The sequence below is a fragment of the Panthera tigris genome, chromosome A3 (genome assembly GCF_018350195.1).
Source record: "Panthera tigris isolate Pti1 chromosome A3, P.tigris_Pti1_mat1.1, whole genome shotgun sequence".
Classification (NCBI taxonomy): domain Eukaryota; kingdom Metazoa; phylum Chordata; class Mammalia; order Carnivora; family Felidae; genus Panthera; species Panthera tigris.
In genome coordinates, this window is record NC_056662.1 from 51,678,540 (window position 1) to 51,691,296 (window position 12,757).

Sequence of the window (12,757 nt, forward strand, 5' to 3'; positions counted from 1 at the left end):
AGACACAGAGTGTGAACAGGTGAGAGGCAGACACAGAATCAAAGCAGGCTCCGAGCTGTCAGCACAGAGCCCGACTCGGCTCAAACCCACAAACTGTGAGATCATGACCTGAGCCGAAGTCGGACGCTTAACCGACTCAGCCACCCAGGTGCCCCTAGAAGCCACACTTTAAAAAGTAAAAACAAACAGGAGAAATCAGCTTTAATAATCTTTCATTCAACCCAATATATTCAAAATAGTGTAATTTCAACATGCATTTAATATAAACATTGTAAATAAGCTACCTTACATTCCTTTTTTTGTACTAAGCATTTAAAATTTGGTGTATATTTCACATTTACATCTTAATTCAAATGCCAGGTTTTCATCAGTAATACTTGGTCTGTATTTAGATTTCATAAAATTTAGGTTTGAAAAAAATAGATTAATATACTCAAGTTGTTCCAAATATACTTAGAAGTTTTCAGTAATTGTATATCAAATTTGTTTGCTTACTTATTTATTTACGTATCTATCTAGTTATTTATTGTTAAATATGGAACACTTCATGAATTTGCATGTCATCCAAGCGCAGGGGCCATGCTAATCTTCTATCATTCCAATTTTAGTCTATGTGCTGCTAGCAGATATCAAGCTTTTAAATTAAATTAAATCAGAGGCACCTGGATGGCTCAGTCGGTTAAGTGTCCAACTTCGGCTCAGGTCATGATCTCACAGTTTATGGGTTTGAGCTCTGCGTTGGGCTCTGTGCTGATGGCTCAAAGCCTGGAGCCTGCTTCGGATTCTGTGTCTCCCTCTTTCTGCCCCTCTCCTGCTCATGCGCTCTCTCTCTCTCTTTTTGAATATAAACATTAAAAAAAAATTTTTAATGAATAAATTAATTAAATCAAATTAAAAATTTCATTGCTCAGTAGCACTAGCTACGTTTCTAGTGCTCAAGTGCCATATGTGTCTAGTGTATTGGACAGCACAGTTCTGTATAATTCTGTTGCTTGTTTTTCAGATATTAAACATGAAGAGGAACAGGTTATGTAAGAAAATAGATACTACCTGTAGCACTCAATGTGGCTGAGGGAAATTCCAAAAAGTACAGCATCCCAGAAGCTAAAACCCAGAGCTTTAAGGAGAGAATAATTAACAGCATAAAATGCTGCAAAAAGATCAGGAATGATGACTGAGAAAAACTATTTTGAGAGAGACAAGAAAGAGAGAGAGAAAACAAGTGGGAGAGGGGCAGAGAGAGAGAGAGAGAGAGAGAGAGAGAGAGAGAGAATCCCAAGCAGGCTCTGCATTGTCAGCGCAGGGCTGGACGCGGAGCTCAAACTCACAAACCATGAGATCGTGACTTGAGCCAAAATCAAGAGTGGGATGCTTAACTGATTGAGCCACTCAGGCGCCCTGAAAAAAACTCTTTAGACTTGCTTCCTAAAAGTTCATTTTTGAAAGAAATGGTGCAGACAAAGCTAGCATGCAAACTGTGAAGGAGGGATTAGGTGGTAAGGAGATAAAGGCTCAAAATGGTGATTACTGTCTTTTTTTAAGAATTGGAGAGAATTGGTTTTTAAGAATTGGGAGAATTGGAGGCACCTGGGTGACTCAGTCAGTTGAGCATCCAACTTCAGCTGAGGTCATCATCTCATGGTTCATGGGTTCTAGCCCCCCCATCAGGCTCTGTACTGACAGCTCAGAGCCTGGAGCCTGCTTCAGATTCTGTGTCTCCCTCTCTGTCTGCCCCTCCCCCATTTGCGCGCGCGCGCTCTCTCTCTCTCTCTCTCTGTCTCTTTCAAAAATAAACATTAAAAAATTTAAATAGGGAGAATTGATGTTGGTATTATTGGTAAACAATCATCTCAAAAAACTGCCCATTTGGGGGATGTATAGTTTATGTACATTTATGAATTTTGATATGTATAGATTCATGGAATCACTTCCACAATCAGGATACAGAACAATTCCATCTTCCACTAAGATTCATTCCCATTATTAGAGTTGCACCCCCAACTGAGCCCTTACCATTGATCATTTCTGTACACTTGAGTTTTATCTCTTCAAGAATATCATGAATGGAATCATATAGTATGTAACTTTTTGATATTAGCTTCTTTCACTCAGATAATGACTTTGAAATTCATCCAAGTCTTTGCTTGTGTCAATAGGTTATTCTTTCTCATTGCTGAGTAATACTCCGCGGTATGAATGTACCACAGGCTTATCCATTCATGAGTTGTAGGACATTTGGGTTGTTACCAATTTCTGATGATTATAAGTAGAGCTGCTATAAACATTTGTATACATCTTTTTCAATGAACATAGTTTTCATTTCTCTAGTGCAAGAGGTAGCAAACTAGGGCTGGCTGCCTATTTCTGCAAATAAAATGCTAATGTAACACAACCTTGCCCACTCATTTATATACTGTCTTACAGCTGCTTTTGCACTACAGTGACACCATTGAGTAGTTGTGACAGAGACCTATGTTCTTAACCCTAAAATATTTACTTTCTGGCCCTGTAAGGAAAACTTCACTTACACCTGCTCTAAAGACTCAGGAGTGGGATCATTGAGTCCTATGATGGGTGTCATGTTTAAAATTCTAAAAAACTGCCGAACTGTTTTCTAAAGCAGCTATATAATTTTTGTATTCCCATCAGAAATACATGAAGTCCAGGGGCTCTGCATTATTGTTACCATTTTGCCAGTGTGAAGTAGATCTCATCATGATTGTATTTTAGCCCTTAATAGGCAATACTGTTGAATGTTGTTTCTCAGGCATATTTGCCATCCACATATCTTGTTTGGTAAACTGTGTTTTATTTGTTGCCCATATTGTAATCAGGTTGTTTGTTGTCTTAGTGTTGAGGCTTGAGAGGACTTTATGTATTCTGATTGCAAGTTCTCTATCAGATATGTGGTTGGCAAACATTTTCTTTCACAGTCTCTACTTTATTTCATTATCTAAACAGTGTCTTCTACAGAGTAAACATTTTTTATTTTGGTGAAGTTCAACTTCCAATTTTTTCTTTTATGAATCATGGTTTTGGTGTCATGTCTAAGAACTCTAGTGCAACCTCCAGTCACCAAGGTTTTCTTCCACATCTTACACTTTATATTGATATATATGATCCACTTTGAGTTAACTTTTGCACTAAGTGAGAAATTTATGTTAAGAACTTGGGGCTTAAGGGTGCCTGGGTGGCTCAAGCAGTTAAGCATCTGACTCTTGCTTTCGGCTCAGGTTATGATCTAAGTTTCATGAGTTTGAGCCCCGTGTCGCCATCTGCTCTGGCAGCGCGGAGCCTGCTTAGGATTCTCTCTCTCTCCCTGTCTCTCTGCTCCCACTTGTGCTGTCTCTGAATAAATAAATAAATAAATAAGTAAATAAATAAATAAATAAATAAATAAATAAGATTTTGGGTGTTTTTTTGCATAGTGATGTCCAGTTGTCCCCACACTATCCTTTCTCCATTAAATTGCTATTGCCGCTTTGTGTAAATCAAATGATAGTATTAACATGAGTCTATATCTGGACTCTCCATGTTGTTTCACTGATTTCTGTATTTTTTGTTGCAGATAATACACTGTCTTGATTACTCTAGCTATATATAAGTCTTATAATCAAGGAATGTAATTCCTCAAGTAGTATGACTCTTCTTTGTCAAAATTTCTTCTACGATTCTACCAATATTTTGTCATTACATCCTGTATATGTTTTGTTGGACTATAGTTATTTCATTTTTCATAGAAAAAATGTAAGTGGTCTTATTTTTTAGATTTTGGCCTTCAGTTGCTTATTGCTAGTATAGAGAAATACAGTTGATTTTTGTATGTTGACCTTATATCCTGTGACATTGTTAAATGCACCTGTTAGTTGTAGATTTTTTGTAGGTTACTTGGATTTCACACACTGACAATCATGTAATTTAATCTGTATGCCTTTTATTTCTTTATTTTGCCTTATTTCAGGTCTAGGATTTTTAGTAAATATTGAATAAGACCAGTGAGAGAGAACACTCCTTGTTTTCGATCTTAAGGAGAATGACTTTCACTGTTAACTTGATGTTAGCTATAGGTTTAGGTAGATGCCTTTATCAGGTTAAGGAAATTTCTATTATTAGTTTGCTAACAATTTTTATCATGAGTGGACATTCTTTAAGCTGCTAATATAATTACATTGATTCATTTTAAAATATTAGACCATCCTCGAATACCAGGATAAACCCCACATGGTTGTTATGTGGTTTGCTTGTTAGTTTATTGTGGTAAAATACACATAACATAAAATTTACTACTTTAACCATTTTTAAATGTAGAATTCAATGACATTAAGTACACTCACAATGTTGTGCAACCATCACCACTATCCATTTCCAAAAGTTTTTTTATTGCCCCAAAAAGAAACTCTGTACCCATTAAACAATTAGTTCCCATTCCCCCCATCCTCTGGTAACCTCTATTCTACTTTATGACTCTATGAATTTGCCTAGTCTAGGTACCTCTTGTATTTGGAACTATCCAGTATTTGTCCTTTTGTGTCTGGCTTATTTGGCTTAGCATAATGTTTTCAAGGTTCATTCACAGTATAGTATTTTTCAGAATTTTATGGCTTTCCATGGCTGAATATGTATTAACCTTTTGTATACTACTTGATTTGCCAATTTTTGTTGAGGATTTTGCATCTAAATTGAGGGATATTGATATTTTCTAATTTCCTTTGAGATTTTCTCTTTGATTCGTCAATTATTTAGAAGTCTGTTGTTTAATTTCCAGGTGGTTAGAGATTCTCCTGTTCCATTTGCTTTTTCTACTTCCATTAAGGTTAGAGGACATGATTTGCATGTCCTCTTTTAAAATTGTTAAGGTTTGCTTTTTTTTTAAGGTTTGCTTTCTTTTTATTTTAAATTTATTTATTTATTTTGAGAGAGAGAGAGAAAGAGCACAAAGTGGGGGACGGGCAGAGAGAGAGAATGAGGGAGAGAGAGAATCCCAAGCAGGCTCTGCGCTGTCAGCACAGAACCTGATGCAGGGCTCAGTCTCACAAACCATGAGATCATGACCTGAGCCAAAATCAACTGAGCCACCCAGATGCCCCAAGGTTTGCTTTCTTTTTTAATGATTATTTATTTATTTTGAGAGAGAGAGACAAACAGCTTGAGAGGAGAAGGGACAGAGAGAGAGGCACAGAATCCAAAGCAAGCTCCAGACTCTGAGCTATCAGCACAGAGCCCAATGTGGGGCTTGAACCCACCAACCGTAAGATCATGATCTGAACCAAAGTCAGATGCTTAACTGACTGAGCCACACAGGTGCCTCCCAAGTTTGGTTTCTGATCCAGGATATAGACTGTCTTGGTGAATCATATATGTGCACTTGAAAAGAATGTTTATTCTCCTGTTGAGTGTTCTACAAATGTCAATTAGATCCCATTGGTTATGGTCCTGTTCCATTCTGTGTCTTTACTGATTTTCTATCTACTAGTTATATTGATCATTGAGAGAGGAGTATTGAAGTCCCAAACTACAATTTTGGATTTATCTATTCTTTCCTTTAGTTCTCTCAGTTTTGGCTTCATGAATTTTGAACCTTTGGTGTCAGATGAAAATACATTTGGGATTGTTGTGTCTTGTTAGTGAATTGACACTTTTATCATTATGGAATAGCCTTCTTTATCCTTGATGATTTCTCTGAAATCTACTTTGTCTGATACTAATATGGCTACTTACTCCATCACTTCTGATTAATGTTTCAATGGTATTTCTTTTTCCATCTCTTTACTTTTAACCTACCTACATATCATTATATTTAAAGTTAGTTTCTTATACAGCATATAGTTAGGTATTGTTTTATCCACTCTGATAATGTATAACTTTTAGTTGCTATATTTAGTCCATTTATACCTCATATAATTGTTGATATGTTTGGATTTATGTCTACTGTTAAACTAAATAAATGGTTTCTGTTTGCTCTATTTTTTATTTCTCTACTAACTTTTTTCTGTTTTCTTTTTGGTTATTTGAATATTTTGAATACTAATCTCATTTTGTTTTAATTTATTATCTTTGACTATATCTCTTTGCATAGTTGTTTTTTAATTTTTAAAGTTTTTTTTTTTATTGTTTTGAGAGAGAGAGAGCAAGTGGTGTAGGGGAAGAGAGAGAGGAGAGGGAGAGAATACCAAGCAGGCTCCATATTGCCGGTGCAAAGCTGACACCAGGCTTGAATTCACAAACCGTGAGATCATGACCCGAGGCGGAATCAAGAGTTGGATGCTTAACAGACTAAGCCACCCACGTGCCCCACATCATTGTTTTATAAATGGTAGCTCTAGGGATTACAATATACTTAATTATTTATGGACTACTTAGTATGAATACTTTATCATTTCAGGTAGACTATAGAAACCTAATGACCAATTAGATATCTTTACCTTCCTCTCCTTATGTTATAGATGTCTCAAAGTACATTTACATTCACTGTAAACTGCACTGAGCAATCTTATACTTTTTCTTTCAGTCATCAAATATATTTTAAAGAACAATAAAGGTAGATCCACTAGACAGAGATCACCAAGGGAATAAAATACTCTAACAACACTGTAAACAAATTAGATCTAAAAGACATCTACAGAAAACTCTACCCAACACAGCAGAATGCATGTTACTCTCAAGTGTACACAGAGCATTCTCCAGCATAGACAGTGTGCCAGGGTATAAGACAAAACTCAAGAAATTAAAAAAAAAAAACAACAACCCTGAAATCAAACAAAATATGTTTTCTTACAACAATGGAATGAAGGCAGAAATAAATTACAGAAAGAAATCTTAGAAATTCACAAATATGTGCATATTAAACAACATACTTCTAAAATAATCAGTGAGTCTAAAGAAATCACAAGGGAAGTTAGAAAATACCTTGAGATGAATGAAAATGAAGACACAACATATCAAAACTTATGGGATGAAGTTAAAATGGTACTTGGAAATTTATAGCAGAAAAGTCCTATATTTAAAAAGAAGAATGATCTCAAATGAATAACCTAAACCTGTGCCTTAAGACATAGAAAAAGAAGAGACAACTAAACATAAAGCAAGCAGAAGGAATGAAATAACAAAGATTAGAGCTGAAAATGGTGAAATACAGACTAAAAAAAAATAATAGAGAAAACTAAACAAAAAAATTCAATGAAAAAATGGACATAAAACTTACACATTTCTCCAAAGATGATATACACATGGCCAAAAATCATATAAAAAGGTGCTAAACATCACTAATCATTACAGAAATGAAAATTAAAATCACGGTAAGATCATTTTATACCCATTAGGATGGCTACTATGAAAAACAAAACCAGGAAATGACAAGTGTTGGCGAGATGAGCAGCAGTTGGAATCCCTGTGCACTATTGGAGGGAGCGTACAATAGTGCAACCACTATGGAAAACGGTATGACAGTTTCTCAAAAAATTAAAATTAGAATCACCATACGATCCAGCAATCCCATTTGCGTGCATATATATGAAAGCAGTGGAATCAGTATCTTGAATTGATACTTGCACACAGATCTTCCTAAAAGCTTTATTCACAATAGTCAAGAGGTATAAGCAATCCATACATCCATTGACAGATTAATGGATAAACAAAATGTTGTTATATATACAATGGAACTTTATTCAACCTTAAAAAAAAAAAAGAGGAAATCCTGTCACATTCTATACCATGAATGAAGTTTGAAGACAATGTGCTAAAGGACATAAGCCAGGCACCAAAAGGCAAATACCGTATGATTCCACTTGTATGAGGTATCTAAAGTAGTCACAGTCAAAGTAACAGAAAGTTGGATGGTGGTCACCAGGGGAGGGAGGAGGAGGAAATGGAGAACTGTTTAATATGTGAATGTGAATTTCAGTTTTGCAAAATGAAAAAGTTATGTAGATCTGTTTAACAACAATGCAAATATACTTAACACTACTGAATTGTACAGTTAAAAATGGTTAAGGGGCTCCTGGGTGGTTCAGTCGGTTGGGCGTCCGACTTCAGCTCAAGTCATGATCTCACGGTCCGTGAGTTCGAGCCTCGCGTCGGACTCTGGGCTGATGGCTCAGAGCCTAGAGCTTGCTTCCGAATCTGTGTCTCCCTCTCTCTCTGCTCCTCCCCCGTTCATGCTCTCTCTCTGTCTCAAAAATAAATGAACGTTAAAAAAAAATTTTTTTTTAAATGGTTAAGATGGTAAATTTAATGTTAGGTATTTTTTACAACAATTAAATTTTTAAAAGTTACTTGAAAAATAGTAGAGAAAATCAACAAAATCAAAAGTTAGTTTTTGAAAGGTTTTTAAAAGTGACAAAATTTTAGTTAGATTGACCAAGAAAAATAGACGCAAATTGCTGAATTCAGGAATTAAATAAGGTATATTAATATTGACTTACAGAAATAAAAAATATTGGGGCACCTGGGTGTCTCAGATGGTTAAGTGTCAGACTCTTGGTTTCAGCTCAGGTCATGATCTCGTGGTTCGTGAGTTCAAGCCCTGAGTCAGGCTCCACTCTGGGAGCCTGCTTGGTATTCTCTCTTTCCCCCCTCTCTGTCCCTCCCCCACTCATGCTCTCTTTCTCAAAATAAATAAACTTTTTTTTTTTTTTTTTTTTAAGAAGTAGTAGGGGAGTCTGGGTGGCTTAGTTAAGGGTCTAACCCTTGGTTTCAGCTCAGGTCATGACTTCTCATGGTTCATGAGTTCAAGCCCCGCATTGGGCTCTGTGCTAGCAGTGGGGAGCCTGCTTGGGATTCTCTCTCCCTCTCTCTGTGCTCCTCCCCCCGCTTATGCTCTTTCTCAAAAATAAGTAAATAAACTCTAAAAGTTTTTCAAAAAATTTAAAAAAAAGAAAAAGGACTATAAAGGAGTACTATGAACAATTATATGCTTGTAAATTAGATAATTTAGATGAAGTAGACAAATTCATAGACAAAAACTACCAAAACAACTTAAGAAGAAATAGAAAATGTGAACAGATCTATAATAAGAGATTGAGTTGGTGATTAAAAAACACCCAACAATGAAAAGCCCAGGATCCAATCGCTTCCCTGGTGAATTCTACTAAACTTCTTTTTTTTAACGTTTATTTATTTATTTATTTATTTAAATTTTTTTTCAATGTTTATTTTTGAGACAGAGACAGACAGAGCATGAACGGGGGAGGGTCAGAGAGAGGGAGACACAGAATTTGAAGCAGGCTCCAGGCTCCCAGCTGTCAGCACAGAGCCCGACGTGGGGCGTGAACTCACAAGTCACGAGATCATGACCTGAGCCCAAGTCGGACGCTTAACTGACCAAGCCACCCAGGCGCCCCTGTTTATTTATTTTTGAGAGAGAGAGTGTGTGAGCAAGGGAGGGGCAGAGAGAAAGAGTGACAGAGGATCCCATGCAGGCTGTGTGCTGACAGCAGCAAGCCTGATGTGGGGCTCCAACTCACGGACCATGAGACCATGACATGAACTGAAGTCAGAGGCTTAACCAACTGAGCCACCCAGGTACTCTTATACTAAACTTTTAAATAAGAATGGATGTTTATCCTTCTTTTTTTTTTTTTTTTAATGTTTTTATTTATTTTTGAGAGAGAGAGAGCACAAGCAGGGGAGGGGCAGAGAGAGAGGGAGACACAAAATCCAGAGCAGGCTCCAGGCTCTGAGCTGCCAGCCCAGAGCTCGATGCAGTGCTTAAACTCACAAACTGCGAGATTATGACCTGAGCCAAGTCGTCCACTCAACTGACTGAGCCACCCAGGCATCCCAGATGCTGATCCTTCTTAAACTTTTCAAAAAATTAGAAGAGAATGTAACACTTTCTAATGTAATCCATGATGAAACTATTACTCTGATTCCAAAGCCAGAAAAAGACAACAAAAGAAAACTACAGAGCAATATCCTTTAGGAATACACATGCAGAAATCCTTAGCAAAATGGGAGCAAACTGAATCCAGCTTCTACAATGGATTATACCAAGTAAGGCTTATCCCAGGAGTGCAAAGTTGGTTCACATACAAAAATAATACAATTAATTGCAAAATATTAATAGAATTAAAGGAAAAAAATCACATGATCATCTCAACAGGTTCAGAAAAAGCACTTAAAAAACCCCAATCCCTTTCATGGGGATTGGGGAGGGATTCATCCCTCCATCAACAATGAAGGAATAGAAGGGAATTTCTTCACCTGGTAAAGGCTATCTACAAAAAAACAACAGCTGACATCATATTTAATGGCAAAAGACCAAAAACTTTCCCCCTAAGATCAGGAACAAGACAGAGATGTCCTCTTTCACTACCTCTTAAAAAAAATTCTTTTTTTAATGTTTATTTTTGAGAGAGACAGAGACAGAGTGTGAGTGGGGGAGGGGCAGAGAGAAAGGGAGACAGAATCCGAAGCAGGCTCCAGGCTCTGAGCAAGCTGTCAGCACACAGCCTGATGTAGGGCTTGAACTCACAAACCACGAGATCATGACCTGAACCAAAGTCGGATGCTTAACCAACTAGGCCACCCAGGCGCCCCTCACTGCCTCTTTTTAACATTGTACTGGAGGTTCTAGCCAGGGCAATTAGGCAAGAAAAACAAATAAAAGGCATCCATATAGGAATGGAAGACATAAAAATAACTCTTTCATAAGTGACTTAATCTTATACATGGAAAACTCTTTAAGAGTTCTAAAAAAAACCTATTAGAGCTTAATAATAAAAGAATTCAACAAGGTTGCATATACAAGGTCAATTAAAAATCAATTGTCTTCTGTAAAATAGCAATGAACAATCCAAAATGAAATTAAGAAAACAATTCCATTTAGAATAGCATCAAAAAGAATAAAATACTTCTGAATAAACTTAAAGCTTTAAGTATAAGATTTATAGACTCAAAAGTACACATTTTTTAAAAGAATTAAAGAAGACCCAAATAAATGAAAAGATACCCCATGTTCATGAATTGGATGAAAATGTGTCCACACACAAGCTTACATATGAATGTTTATAGCAGCATTATCAAAACAGCAAAAGGTGGAAACAACTCAAATGTCCATCAACTGTAAATTTATAAACAAAATGTGGTATACCCACATAACAATATTATCTAGGGGCACCTGGCTGGCTCAGTTGATACAATTTTAGATTTAAGAACATATGACTCTTGATCTCGGGGTCATGAGTTCAAGTTCCACGTTGGGTGTGGAGCCTACTTAAAAAAAATATTAATCTGGCAAAAAAAGAATGAAGTACTGATGAACCTTGTGGTTCAATGTGGATGAATGTTGACAAAATTATACTAAGTGAAAGAAGCCAGTCAAAAGACAACATATTGTGTAATTCCATTTATGTGAAAATGTACAGAGTATGCAAATTCGTAAACACAGAAAGTTGGCTAGTGGTTGCTAAGGGATGAGAGTGGGTAATGGGAGTGACTGCTAACACATATGGGGTCTCTTGGGGTGATCGAATTGTTCTATAATTAAATCATGGAAGCGCTGACCAACATTGTGAATATACTAAAAAGAAAAAAAACTCATTGAATTAAATTAAATTAAATCCTCTGGAGAGTGTGGGTATTTTTGTTAAGGCAATCTAGCTGGTTAGGTTCAAACCACAAATTCCAACTCGCCTTCTGTGGTCTATGGTTCCAAAGTCAGTTCAGTTTCCAGAGTGCTGACAGGGCTATTCAAGTTCTGTCCCACTTGTGTGCCACCTAGTGGCCAACTGAGGACCGTGGACGGTGGTCTGTCAGTTCAGCTCAGTTCTTTGGTATGTGGAGCAGGACCAGGTCCGTCCAGGGGTCGCTCCGAAAGGGGCCCTGGAGTTCATAAACAGGTTTGTGGGGTCACTTCCCTGAGCAACTCTCTCTGGGAAATTTCCCTGTTACTTTTGTTTCCTGCAGGTTCTAGTTTTTAGTCTTCTGATCAGAAAACTGAGGCTTTACCTAAGCAGCTCTGCCAGGCATTTTGCATTTGCGGCCAAGCAGCAGGAGGATGGAGTCGGAATAAAAGCAACACCATTTTTACCCTCTTGGGTTTCACCCTGTTGGGCCTACAGCTCAGTTGGAGAACTCTCTCCCCTTCAGAGTTTTGGCTCCTGGGACCCAACTAAATGGGTATTCTCACAGGTTCTTTTCACAGGCTGTTCTCTTTGCCTGGAAAGCTCCTTTCCCTTTTCTCCCTCAGGAAAGCTCTGCAGTGTCTTTCAGCCCCAGTTCAGCCATCACCACCTTTGGAAAATCTTTCTAGACTTTCTAGAATTAACCATTTTCTCCTCTGAGAAATTTCTCCGCATCCTACTCCTATTTCTAATGTTGGTTCTTACTGCACTATGTTCTGAGTCATTTTTTAATGGCCCCTGGTACACTGTGAGCTTTCCAAGGCCTGAACGTTTATTGCTGTTTCATTGTCTTCCAGTGCAGTGGCTGGCAAAAGTGTACACTCAATAAATGTTTCTTGAATTTACTTTTAGTTTACCCTCTCTCCACTTCTATTTGGCGTCTTTTTATCTGGTATGGGAAATTCATTAAGCTCATTAGAATTGTGTGTAGGGGCACCTGGGTGGCTCAGAAGGTTAAACTTCCAACTTCGGTACAGGTCACAATCTCACAGTTTGTGGGTTCGAGCCTACATCGGGCTCTGTGCTGACAGCTCAGAGCCTGGAGCCTGCTTTGGATTCTGTGTCTCCCTCACTCTCTGCCCCTCCCCTGCTCGTGCTCTGTCTCTCTCTCTCAAAAATAAAAATAAAAACATTTC

General features: G+C 37.4%; 1 pseudogene; it reads right to left on the minus strand.

The window, feature by feature from the left end:
- Positions 1–529: 529 nt before the first annotated feature.
- LOC122237484 lies at positions 530–626 on the minus strand (annotated as a pseudogene).
- Positions 627–12,757: the final 12,131 nt, after the last annotated feature.